Below are 11,955 nucleotides of genomic sequence, written 5' to 3' on the forward strand. Positions count from 1 at the left end.
GGCATATAATTCATACAAATATTTATAGGGCCGTATGTTGGCCATCCAAGGTGGGTTCACTCACAACAACCTTTATACAAGTTCATATGGCACAACATGCCTATGTACATAATCACAACCAACCTATGCGAAAGCTTATAATGAACTTAGCGGAGTGAAAACATCAAAATAGAGACCTACCAAATGCCAAAATCGATTTGTCTCAAAGCAAACTTTACCACACAGCTTTGTGGCCAATTTATCTGCACATGGTACATGAATGGATAAGTACTATAATACTTAGTGAGTGGTTCGAATAAACAAAATCTTACATATATATTTATATATATAATCACACAATAAATATTACATTATCACTGCAACCACATAATCCAACGAACATCATGTCACCATCCTCAATGTCTCTAAAGATCATCACACATATCATTAGGGTTACCCTCAAGGCAGATCATATTTATGCAAATCATTTTCCATGGCACACTTTAGTTGTCAGAGTCTCACTTTATATTCAAATCATATTTATCTAAACCTCTTCATGGCTATCTCACGTCATATGCAAATCAAATCAATGAGTGGTTCTCCCTTGGACATAGTCAAATCATGCTTGATGGACAACCAATAGAGAATCAAATCACATTCAAGGCAAAGCTGATAGCGGAGAAATAGATCTCATGTGTATCGAAGCAGTTAGAGCAGAAACAAATCATTAACTGAGTAATGCCCCGATAATCGACATCACTTGGAGTATTCTCAAACGGGCGACATCAAAGCACTGTAAGTGAGAATCACAAGTAGGACTAATACCACCGTCCTTGCTTACCACCATCTTTGCAGGCAAACACATAGTCACAAGGGATCAGAATTCCATTCATCCACAAATCAGATCAATGTTTGAAATTCATCTTTTGGATGGGCACACAAATCCACAAATATGGCCATCATGCCTTTATCATTCACATTTTTTTATCGAACCTCAATTCACATTTATCAAGCTTCAATCATCTTTAAGCTCGATTAAGCTCTAAGTGTCTCTACGTCTCCAAGGCATCATTTAATCAAATCATGTTAACATATCATTCACCTAGGGTAATATACTCCTAGGGGTTCATCATAACTTTTGACATCTTAGTCTAGGCACACACAACATAGGCTTCACCTAGGGTAATATACTCCTAGGGGTTCATCATAACTTTTGACATCTTAGTCTAGGCACACACAACATAGGCCACTTATGTGGCTCACATCATAGCCTAGGTTCATTCATTTAGGCATACATATTTCATTCTTATACCATGATAGCGTATTTATCATGCATCATGCATTACATGCATTTTATTTAAACCCACTCATACTGACAAATTGTATGTACTCGTAGCCAAACTTTGATCTTTAGTCCTAAATTGTCATCCAGCTTGCCATCGAATTGATTTAACTCTATTTCCCCCTTCAAACACATCAAAACATGAAAATATTAATTATTCCTAACTTTCAAAAAATGCCAACTTTTCCACAATCAACCAAATGTTATAAATCCACCCATTTAAGCTTAAATCCATCATTAACAAGCTAAACCCATACCTTAGAAGCTGGATTGCATGAGTCTAGCTCTAAATTCTCTAATCCAAACCAAAGAGAAAAAATTACCAAATTTGTAGAAACACATATTTCGAAGTTATTAACCAATTAAATTGAAAAATAATCGATAAAAATGTTAAAATCTTACCTCTAGGATGGTTTCCCAAGCTCTAAATACCCTTAAATGGTTCTAAAAAATAATTTTGGGGGTTACAGTTTCAAGTTTTCTATAGAGAGAAAAGGAAAGAAAGAGTTGAAAATGAAATAAGGTAGAAATAACATGAAACCCCTTTTTATTTTTGCCTTTCCTTAGAGATGTATCGATACATTGCCAAATATATAGATACATCTACCTTAATTTTGAATAAATATATCGATACATTTCAGGTAGAATATTCACTACCCAACCATTTATCAATACGTGAAGGAAATGTATCGATACTTTTTCCCTTAGGTACTTTTTGCTTCAAATGTATCGATACATTTGGACAATGTATCGACACATATTCATCTTTAGCCAAATCTATCAATACATCTTTACATGCATAGATAGAATTACTCCAAAACACCTCATATTGTTCTTCTTACTAAGAATATATCGATACATGAGGGGATGTATCGATACATCTTCCCTTGTCAGCAGTTTTAAGTTTCTAAAACTTTCCAAAAGATGCAAGTTTAACACCCTAAAATTATTCCTTGTAAATATCACACCTCAAATCATTCATTTAACTTAATCCCATCCATATAATCTCACAAACATAACATCAAACTTACATCAAAACCTTAAACTATGGGATTTATAACATATTTCCTCAAAATTTCACCTAAGTGTCAATATATGCACTCTCAAACACTTCGCATACATAGCATATTGTCAAAGGCCTCAAGACTTTACATATTTATAAATCGTCTTTAGTTTACTTAATTTACATAAAAAATTGAGGCTGTTACAACTCACATGTCATCCTTGGCTTCCCAAGTCACCTTAAAAAATTGAGGGTGTTACAATAGCGTTACAACTCACATGTCATCCTTGGCTTCCCAAGTCACCTTAAAAAATTGAGGGTGTTACAATAGCGCTATTGTGCCTTAACTAAGGCTATCTCTTTGGCACGTAACGTTTCCACTTGCCTATCTAGTATGGTTACCGGTACCTCCTCGTAACTCAAAGTATCTCCAAACCGTAGGGACTTGTGTTGAATCACGTGCGATGGATTCGATTGGTATTTCTATAGTATCAAGAATGAAACACGGGATGAACACTAGCGAGATTTTGACAAACCTGCTAGTCGATAAGCCACTACATTAACTCTCTTTAGAATCTCGAATGGTCCAATATACCTTGGGCTTAGTTTGCCTTTCTTGCCAAAACTTATAATGCAGTTGGTTGGTGAAACCCTCAAGAGCACATAGGTAACAACCTTAAACTCCAACTCTCGATGTATATGGTTGACATATGACTTTTGACAATGTTGTGCCATCAACATCTTCTCTTTAATCAATTGAATCTTGTTAGTGGTTTCTTAAACTATGTCCAGTCCAAGTAACTTCCTTTCACTGACCTCAAACCAACATATGGGTGATCTACATTTGTGCTTGTACAAAGCCTTATCAAGTGCCATTTGAAAGCTGTTATTGAAAGCAAACTTAATCAATGGCAAGTGCAGATCCCAAGATACTACAAAGTCTATAACACAAGCCCTTAACATGTATTTTACTGTCTGAATGGTCCTCTTAAACTATCCATCTATCTATGGGTGGCAAGTAGTACTAAAATTCAATTTAGTTCCTAAAGCCTATTGTACCTTCCTTAAAAACTAACTATTAAATTGCATGCCTTTATTTGACACTATAGTGACTAAGACTCCACGTAATCGCACTATGTCATCAATATATAGCCAAGCATATTGTGTTGCTTTATAGGTGGTCCTTATTGGTAAAAAGTGAGTAGACTTAGTCAGTTTATCCATAATCATCTAAATAGAATCAGTCCCCTTACTCGTGTGGGGTAATCTTGTCACAAAGTCCATAGAAATATGTTCCACTTTTATTAAGGAACAGCTAAAGGTTGTAATAGTCTAGTAGGCCTTTGATGCTCTACCTTAACCTATTGTCACATTAAGCACTTGGCCACAAACTCGACCACATTTCTCTCAAGGCCTTCCCATCAGTACATTTCATTCAAATCATGGTACATCTCAGTGGTGTGTGGGTGAACTACATATGCAACCACGTGGGCTTCTTTTAGAATTTCTCACCTTAATTCATCAATATCCAAAACATATACTCTAGATCCATATCTAAAAAATTCATCAATGGCTCTAATAAACATCTGTCATATATTTTCTTGAGGATCCTTTAGTGCCTTTGCCATAAAATCATTCTTGTCCTAGGCTTTTTTAATCCAATTCATCAACATCTAACTCACTTTAAAATTGGCTAATAATGCATTAGTATCATCAACTTCAAATTGAATGCCCATATTGCCCAACTCGTGCATACAATGCACTAATGATCTTTTTTCTATCGAGATATGGGTTAAACTTCCCATAGATTTCTAACTTAATGAATCTGTTACAGTCATACTCCTTAAGCAACTCCATCCATCTATACTGCCAAAAATTAAGATCCCCTTACTCAAAAATATACCTGAGACTCTTGTGATTCATGTAAATCTCACAAGTCTCACCATACAAGTAGTGCCTTTATATATTTAAGGCATATACTATGGCAGCCATCTCCAAATCATGTGTGGGGTAATTTTGTTCATGCCTCTTGTGTTGTCTTGATGCATACACTATCACCTTTCCATGTTGCATCAGCACCAATCCAAGTCCTATTCGTGATGCATCATAATAAACTGTATAACCCCCTAAACCACAAGGTAAACTCAATACTAAAGTTATGGTAAGACAAATGTTGAGCTTCCCAAAACTTTCCTACAAGCATCAATCCATAAAAAACTTGACACCTTTTTGTGTCAACTTAGTCATAGGAGTTACGATTTTGGAGAAGTCCTTAGCAAATCTTCTATAATATTTTGCCAACCTAAGAAAATTTCATATCTCAGTCACTAATGTAGCCCTTGGCCATTTCTCTATCGCTTCAATCATTTTTGGGTCCACCATCACTTCAATCTTTAGATATTATGTGGCCCAAGAAGCTAACACTATCAAGCTAAAACTCACACTTGGAAAACTAGGCATACAACTCGTGTTCTCTCAAAGTTTAGAGCACTATCCTTAAATGTTGCTCATGCTTCTGTCTACTCTTCGAATATACCAATATATCATCAATAAATACCACAACAAACTTATCCAAGTATGACTTGAACACTTAGTTCATCTTGTCCATAAAAGCAATTAGGGTATTTGTAAGCTTGAATGACATCACCAAGAACTTGTAATTCCCATAGTTGGTACGAAAGGTAGTCTTAGGCACATCCTCTTACCTAATTCTCAATTGATGATAGCTTGACCTCATGTCAATCTTAGAAAAACGTTAGGCTCTAAAAAACTGATCACACAAGTCATTAATGCCTGGTAAAAGATACTTATTCTTGACTACTGCCTTGTTCAACTCTCGATAATCTATACATAGTCTTATTGATCTATCTTTCTTTTGTATAAATAGTGTCAATGTACCCCATGTTGACATATTAAGATGAATGAAGCCCTTGTCTAATAGGTCCTTTAGCTGATCCTTGAGCTCTCCAAGCTCTACTGGTGCCATCCGATACGATGGTATAGATATCAAACTTGTACCCTATACCAAGTCGATGCAAAACTCTATATTTCTATTTGAGGGTAATCCTAGCAACTCTTTAGGAAACACATCAGTGAACTCCCTCACCATTGGCATATCGGCCACTTCACTCACCACCATCTGGGCGTCCTTAACCAATGCCAAGAATCCCTAACATCCATGACTGATCAATTTTTTAACCTCTAAGGCTGAAAACATACTACCCATCACCATACTACGATCCCTTTGGATACTAAATAGTTTCTCTCCTGGATAGTTAAAATGTATCACCTTATAATGGCAATTAACACTAGCATGATTGGGTGACAACTAGTCCATGCCCAATATCGCATCAAACTCCAATGTGTTTAGCAAAATTAGATTTACTGAAGTGTACTTACTCCTCATCCGGACCATACAATTTCCATACACATGTCTTGCCACAAACACCTCTTTCAAAGGCATGGTAATTACTAAGTCTTGCTCCTTTTTGGAGCATTTTATACCTAATTTAGATGCAAAGTATAGGGATACAAATGAATGCATAGCACTAAGGTCATAAAATACACGTGCAATAACAAAACAAATGGATAGTGTACTTATAACAACCACATTGGATGATTGTGCAACCTATTGAGTTAGTGCATAAACTCTGGCTAGTCCTCAACCAGCTGTCCCTTAAGCTCTAGTTCCTCTACTTTAGGATGAACTATTAGCACCTCAACCTCTAGCTCTTCCAACCTCTTTACCAATTCGAGCAGCCACGGATGGGGTAGGTAAAGCTAACTATGTCTGTCTCTGTGTCGACCCTTGAGTCTTTTGACCATTCGGACAATCTCTAGCAAAATGACTAATCAACCCATTTGAATAAGAAGAGGTGGATCTTTGGAGACATTGCCTTTTATTCCCTTTACTAAATGAAGAACATAATGCTCTATCTCCTTGAAACTATCCCATAGCCTATTGCCTTAGTGGTTTGACAACCATCTTACTTTTATAACTACCACTAAAACTACTCTCTTGTTACGATGTTTGTGAACCTCTCTGCTAGCCCTTAATCCTAGCATTCTTGAACTTATCCTACCCTCTTCTATTCTCTATATCCTTCATCTCTAGCCTTTGAGCACAATTCACTACCTTAGAGTAAACAATAAACTCTTGGGGCACTACAACCCTATATAGAGGTTGTAACAATTCATTAACAAACCTCTTTGTCTCCTTAGAAGCCACTAAGTAGGGTGTATACTAGGACAACTCAGTAAACTTACTACTATACTCTGGCACTGTCATATTCAGAGTTTATACCAACATCTTGAACTCATGGGTTCTAGCCTCCTTTACACTGATAGGTAAAAAATGCTCTAAAAAAGCTATATTAAACTCCTACCATGTAATCAATACAACATTAGGCATTTTGCCTTTACGTAACTAATCATGCCATTACCGGGCTACTCTACCTAACTTAAATGTAGCTAGCTCCACCATTCGAGTGCGAGTGCAACTCAAAGCATTGCATATGACCTCCATGTCATCCAAGAAATCTTGGGCATCTTGTGATGCATCTGATCCAAGAAATGTAAAAGGTTTTAGCTTCATGAACTTTGATAGCTAAACCTCGATCCCAACTCTAACCATGCTAGCTTGTGGCTAGTCAGCCTGACTTTGTAACCTAAGGGATGATTGGACAATAGGATAATCATCACCTCGTTGCCTCTAACCTTAGATCTCTTTAGCAAAAAGCTCTAAGGTTTGACTAACTTATTGTAAGTTGGCAACTAAATCCTCTAAAGTCACTACCTTAGTTGTAGGCACTACTACCTCGAGAACCTGTCCCTTAACTACTACTTTGGGACCCTGTTGCTCTATCTATGCATTAATGGAGGTACCAGCCCTCTTCAAACTAATATCCTAGTTGCATCTACCGCGATGTCTAGCAATGGGCATATGTGGCCTATTAGTAGTTTCTATGGGAGCCTCGAGCTTTGTCGCACCTTTAGAACTAGCCCATGCACTAAGCGTCATATCTTACCAGAAAAAAGTAACGTATACTTTAAGACTCAACACTATAGACACAAAGCAATACTAGATATATCTCTTAAGCATATAATAGGTGGACAAACAAGGAATTATATACGAGTCTATCATTCTTGATTTGTACCCGGATACATAAAACTTAGGACTCTAAACATTCTAGTGCTCTAAACATACGACTGACAACCAAGGAAAACTTAGGACTTTATGAATCTAGTGCTCTGATACCTATTTTGTCACACTGATTTTATGGTGGAACATGACTGGCATATGAACATCGATGGGTATAGCCTACTAGGCCTAAGTAAGCTTTTTTAACATACATCATTAAACATTCATCAATGCGAAAGCATACATAATCGTCCATAGGCATGCAGTATCAACTCATGCATACCATCATATGCAACATTACACATATATGGAATTTCTCAACGTATTATTGTAACTGTAACCTTTCATGTATCATCAAAACATCACGTTCTTAGTGCACCATAATATTTACATGTCTTAACACCTTCAGGTATCCATATGGGCTTTTGAGCCATTATATACATTTTTAACATAACATTCATAATATAAAGTGCTTAAACATTGGTTACATTAACATAACATGTTCATAATCTATAAGTATAAATATAACATAGACTGACTAGTTAATGGAACATGATCGACTCTTTAGGTATCAAGAGGCTGCTAGACATCTACTAATGAGGAATGAATGGATCAAATTTTTGTGAGATTAGTTACTAGCAAGAGAGTGCTATCATTTATCTGCAACAAAAATAGTGAAGGAGAAATAGCGTGTGAGTCACAAAGACTCCGTAAGTGGATGCGTAGGAAGGGGGCAAGCCAAAGGGAGAGTTTTTCATAAATTCATCATTATTGCCATAATGATCTTATAACATAGCATTTTAAACTTCTTTTAAATAACATTATGTGGACAAAAATTTTGCTTAAAAAATTGGAACTCATTTATCCTTGAAAACCTCTTAAAACTACTTGAAAATCCTTTTTTGTAACAATTCTATTGATACATGCAAGAAATCTATTGATACTTTTAAGAATGCATAGATACATTTCACACAGAACACCTTATGTAGCATTTTATTTCAAATGTATCGATACATGTTCACTCAACTTGAGATTTAGATCTTGAAGCCCACCTTAAGTAGATGTACTAGTACCGTTGCCTCCACCTCCTCTAATTACTCTAATAGGATGTGCAACAACAAGAGGGGGTGGAAAAGTTGCCTGTGCATGCCCATGAGTATTTCTCTAAGAAAAATGACTTGAAGGGCACTCTCTAGAAAAATGTCCAAGCTATCCACAAGTGTAATATAAGGTGGAACCTTGCATGCATTGTCCTTTATGCTTCCTACCATAAGTGGAACATGGAAAGAAAAAAGGATAATTTTACTTAGCACCTCGTTGACCTTGAGGTAAAGTCACTCTATGATCTCTGCTAACTCTGTCGCTTTTAGTATCTTTCCTTTAATAGGATCCCTATGAATCTCTAATAACTTTATGACACAGAGTTATTTGAGCTTGATTTTGATAGTAATTTAGCTTAGTTCTCGTAGTAATACAGAGAAATTAGTATATTTTATTTAATTATTTTAAATTAGTTATTTTAGATGAGTCAATCTAATCATAGTTAATTTTATGCTTAATTTGGTGTTAATGTGGTTAAGATAGGTTGTTATTGATTTATTTGTGCTTTTGTAGGTATTTGATGAAAGAAGAATTTTACTGAAAGAAGGAGAGCAATTTTGAAATGCAAGCTTTCACTATACATGTTTCAGTATTTTGGCTATAAATCTCTCTACAGAGCTCCAAATGAAGCGATTCTTGAACAATTAGAAAAATAAGATAAAAAAGCTAAAAATCTTGTCAAAATTGACATACTGCAGTAGTCTTAGAGCAATTACAATTTTTGTTAATTAATTGGGTAAAGCTACGACTCACATAGTCTAATGAGGAAATCCTAGTTCAAATTGACTTCTTTTTTTATCCAACTTGGCCTAACTTTAAAACCTACAAAAATAACCTTTAGGAAGACTTAAAGAGAAAAACGAAGAAACATCAGATTAACAACTAAGAGTCAAGCCATAAGAGTCATTGAAGCTAAGAAGAATTTGAAGGATTCAAAGAGACTTGGAGATCAAGAATACAACTCTTGAGCTTTTCTATCTTTTCTTTTATTCTCTTATTTTCTTAGTTTTGTTCTTAGTGTTTAGACTTTATTCAATGATGTTGTGTGACTTGATGGGGAACTAAATTTTTAATCTAAGATTATGATTGAACTCATTATGTAGTCTAAATTATCTCTTTCTCTTTTAATTATGTTTGATAGATTTAGGTTGTTTATTTTATTTTGTTTTTAATGCTTTTAATTGCATGATGACAAATTAAATTAAATTGGAAACCTAGGTTAAACCTTAACGAAGGAGATTTTGGTAACCTTAAATAAAATAGCGTATGATTGAATACACTTAGTTGATTAGGTAGTTTGATTTGCATATAGGGTAGACATACACTTATAAGCCATACGTAGCCAAAATTAGAGCACAAACTTAATAAATCTTTTTACAATATAATTTGCATAATCATAGAGTAAATTAATTGGGAGAGATATTTTTATAAAAAACTCGACAGAGACTTGTAAATAATTTAGGACTCTAGGTTAGCAACTTAATCCATTAAACTAAGTTAAGAGAGAGAGACTATATTCAAATGAAGTATTGAGAGATATCATAATCTTAGATTTGTTAATCACTAGAAGTAAAATTTGTTGATATATTAGTTTTAGTTTTAAATTTATTAATTTAAATTTTCCTTTTTAATTTTAATTGTTTAGATAAAATTAAGGTGTGTTAATTTTAATAGTTAACAATAAGGATTAATTCAATTCTCTGTGAGAGCAACACTCTACTCACCTCTATATTATCTTTGCAATACGTGCACTTGCATGAGTAGAAAATTGAACACTAATCTCCATGATGGCCCTAACGGCTTAATGAATCTCTATGGCCTCTACAGCCTCCAATCTTGGCCCTTTTGAGCTTAGGTTCATTTAATTGACCTTTCATATCCTTAAGCTTAAACTTTTGAGAACAATTCACCGCTTTAGAGTAGTTAGGGAACTTATATGGTGTGACATTGTACTCGACCACTAACATGTTTACTGTGTACAGTAAAGTCTCAAACTCGTGTCCTTTAGCCTTTCGAATACTATTTGGCAGGAGGCACTCTAAGAACATTGTGCTAAACTCCTCCCAACTCATCAGAGTAGCATCGGTTGCTTTATCACAACATAACATCTTATACCACCATCGAGCTACCTTATCGAGTTTGAAAATGGCAAACTGAACTGATTTGGTACTAGTGCAACTGAAGGCATTATATATCATCGTCATCTTATCTAAGAACTTCTGAGCATCCTTCGTCGCATCAAATCTCAAAAACTGTGGAAGCCTTAACCACATAACCTTTGATAGCACAACCTCATATGCAACCTTAGCAATCCCAGACTGATAAGGGTCATCATGACTCTGTGCTTTGAGGGTGGCCTGAACAATAGGGTGGCCTTCGCCCTATGTGCTTTAATCTAGTATCTCCTGAGTTAGTAGTTCCATAATTTAACTTACTGGTGTATGCTCTTGAGCCAATTAGATTGGTTAAGGAATGTATTGTCATTTAATGCATATTTAATCACATAATTATATGTGATAGAGGTTTTTCTTCATGTTAGTGTAGTAGTAAGGAGTTATTAAGTATTAATTAAATGAAGCCTATGGAACATGAAGGACTTATAAGAGAATTGTAGAGTTGTTACAAGTATGAGATCACAATACATCAAAGTCATGTTCCTAAAATTATTCCTGATCCTTGTATTGTCAAGATAGGGCATTGATAATGCTCAAAGATTGGTATATGTTAAGCCTCCTTACTTGGGAAGTAAGCAATCGATCTCATAGATTAAAGTTTATGGGATACTTGAGGATAACATGTGAGTACTTGTTAAAGAATAAGTTCACTGAACATAACCCACTATGAGAATTCCATTTGGTGTTTTACTCAAGTGTCTATGGAATATGTTTTCATGTGATAGTTGTGTTACTAGTCCTTGGATTTAAGACACCAGGTAATCTTGTATGGAGAATGACGTATTTTGATTTCACTCTTATAGGTCTGGAGGCGACCAGATGCCTAAACAAGGTGTTTTTAGGTATGCCATGAAGCATGCGAAAGTGAATAAGTGGTTAAGAGAGGATTCATCACCCCAAGTGATATGAGGGGATGTATCTCACTTGTTCTCAATTCTTGATGAACTTGTATAAAGTCTTTGGCCAAAGCATGATGAATTTGAAGAAAGTTAGTTTCCTAAATTCATAATGTTAGTCATGAATTATGAGAACTAATATGAAATGTCATAAGTAAACACTGAGCCAGCTTAATGACTTATCCTAAATATTTGATGAAAGGATTGTATTGCACTAAAAGGCTTTGTCAAATTCTTTAATTAATACATTTGGGTGGTCATGATGTATCGTTAATAGTATGTTTGGTTGGGAGAATGGCTAAGCCATTCCCCCTTTATTC

This window comes from Theobroma umbraticum, unplaced genomic scaffold, assembly GCF_002168275.2.
Source record: "Theobroma umbraticum cultivar Fairchild unplaced genomic scaffold, ASM216827v3 scaffold_86.0, whole genome shotgun sequence".
Lineage (NCBI taxonomy): Eukaryota > Viridiplantae > Streptophyta > Magnoliopsida > Malvales > Malvaceae > Theobroma > Theobroma umbraticum.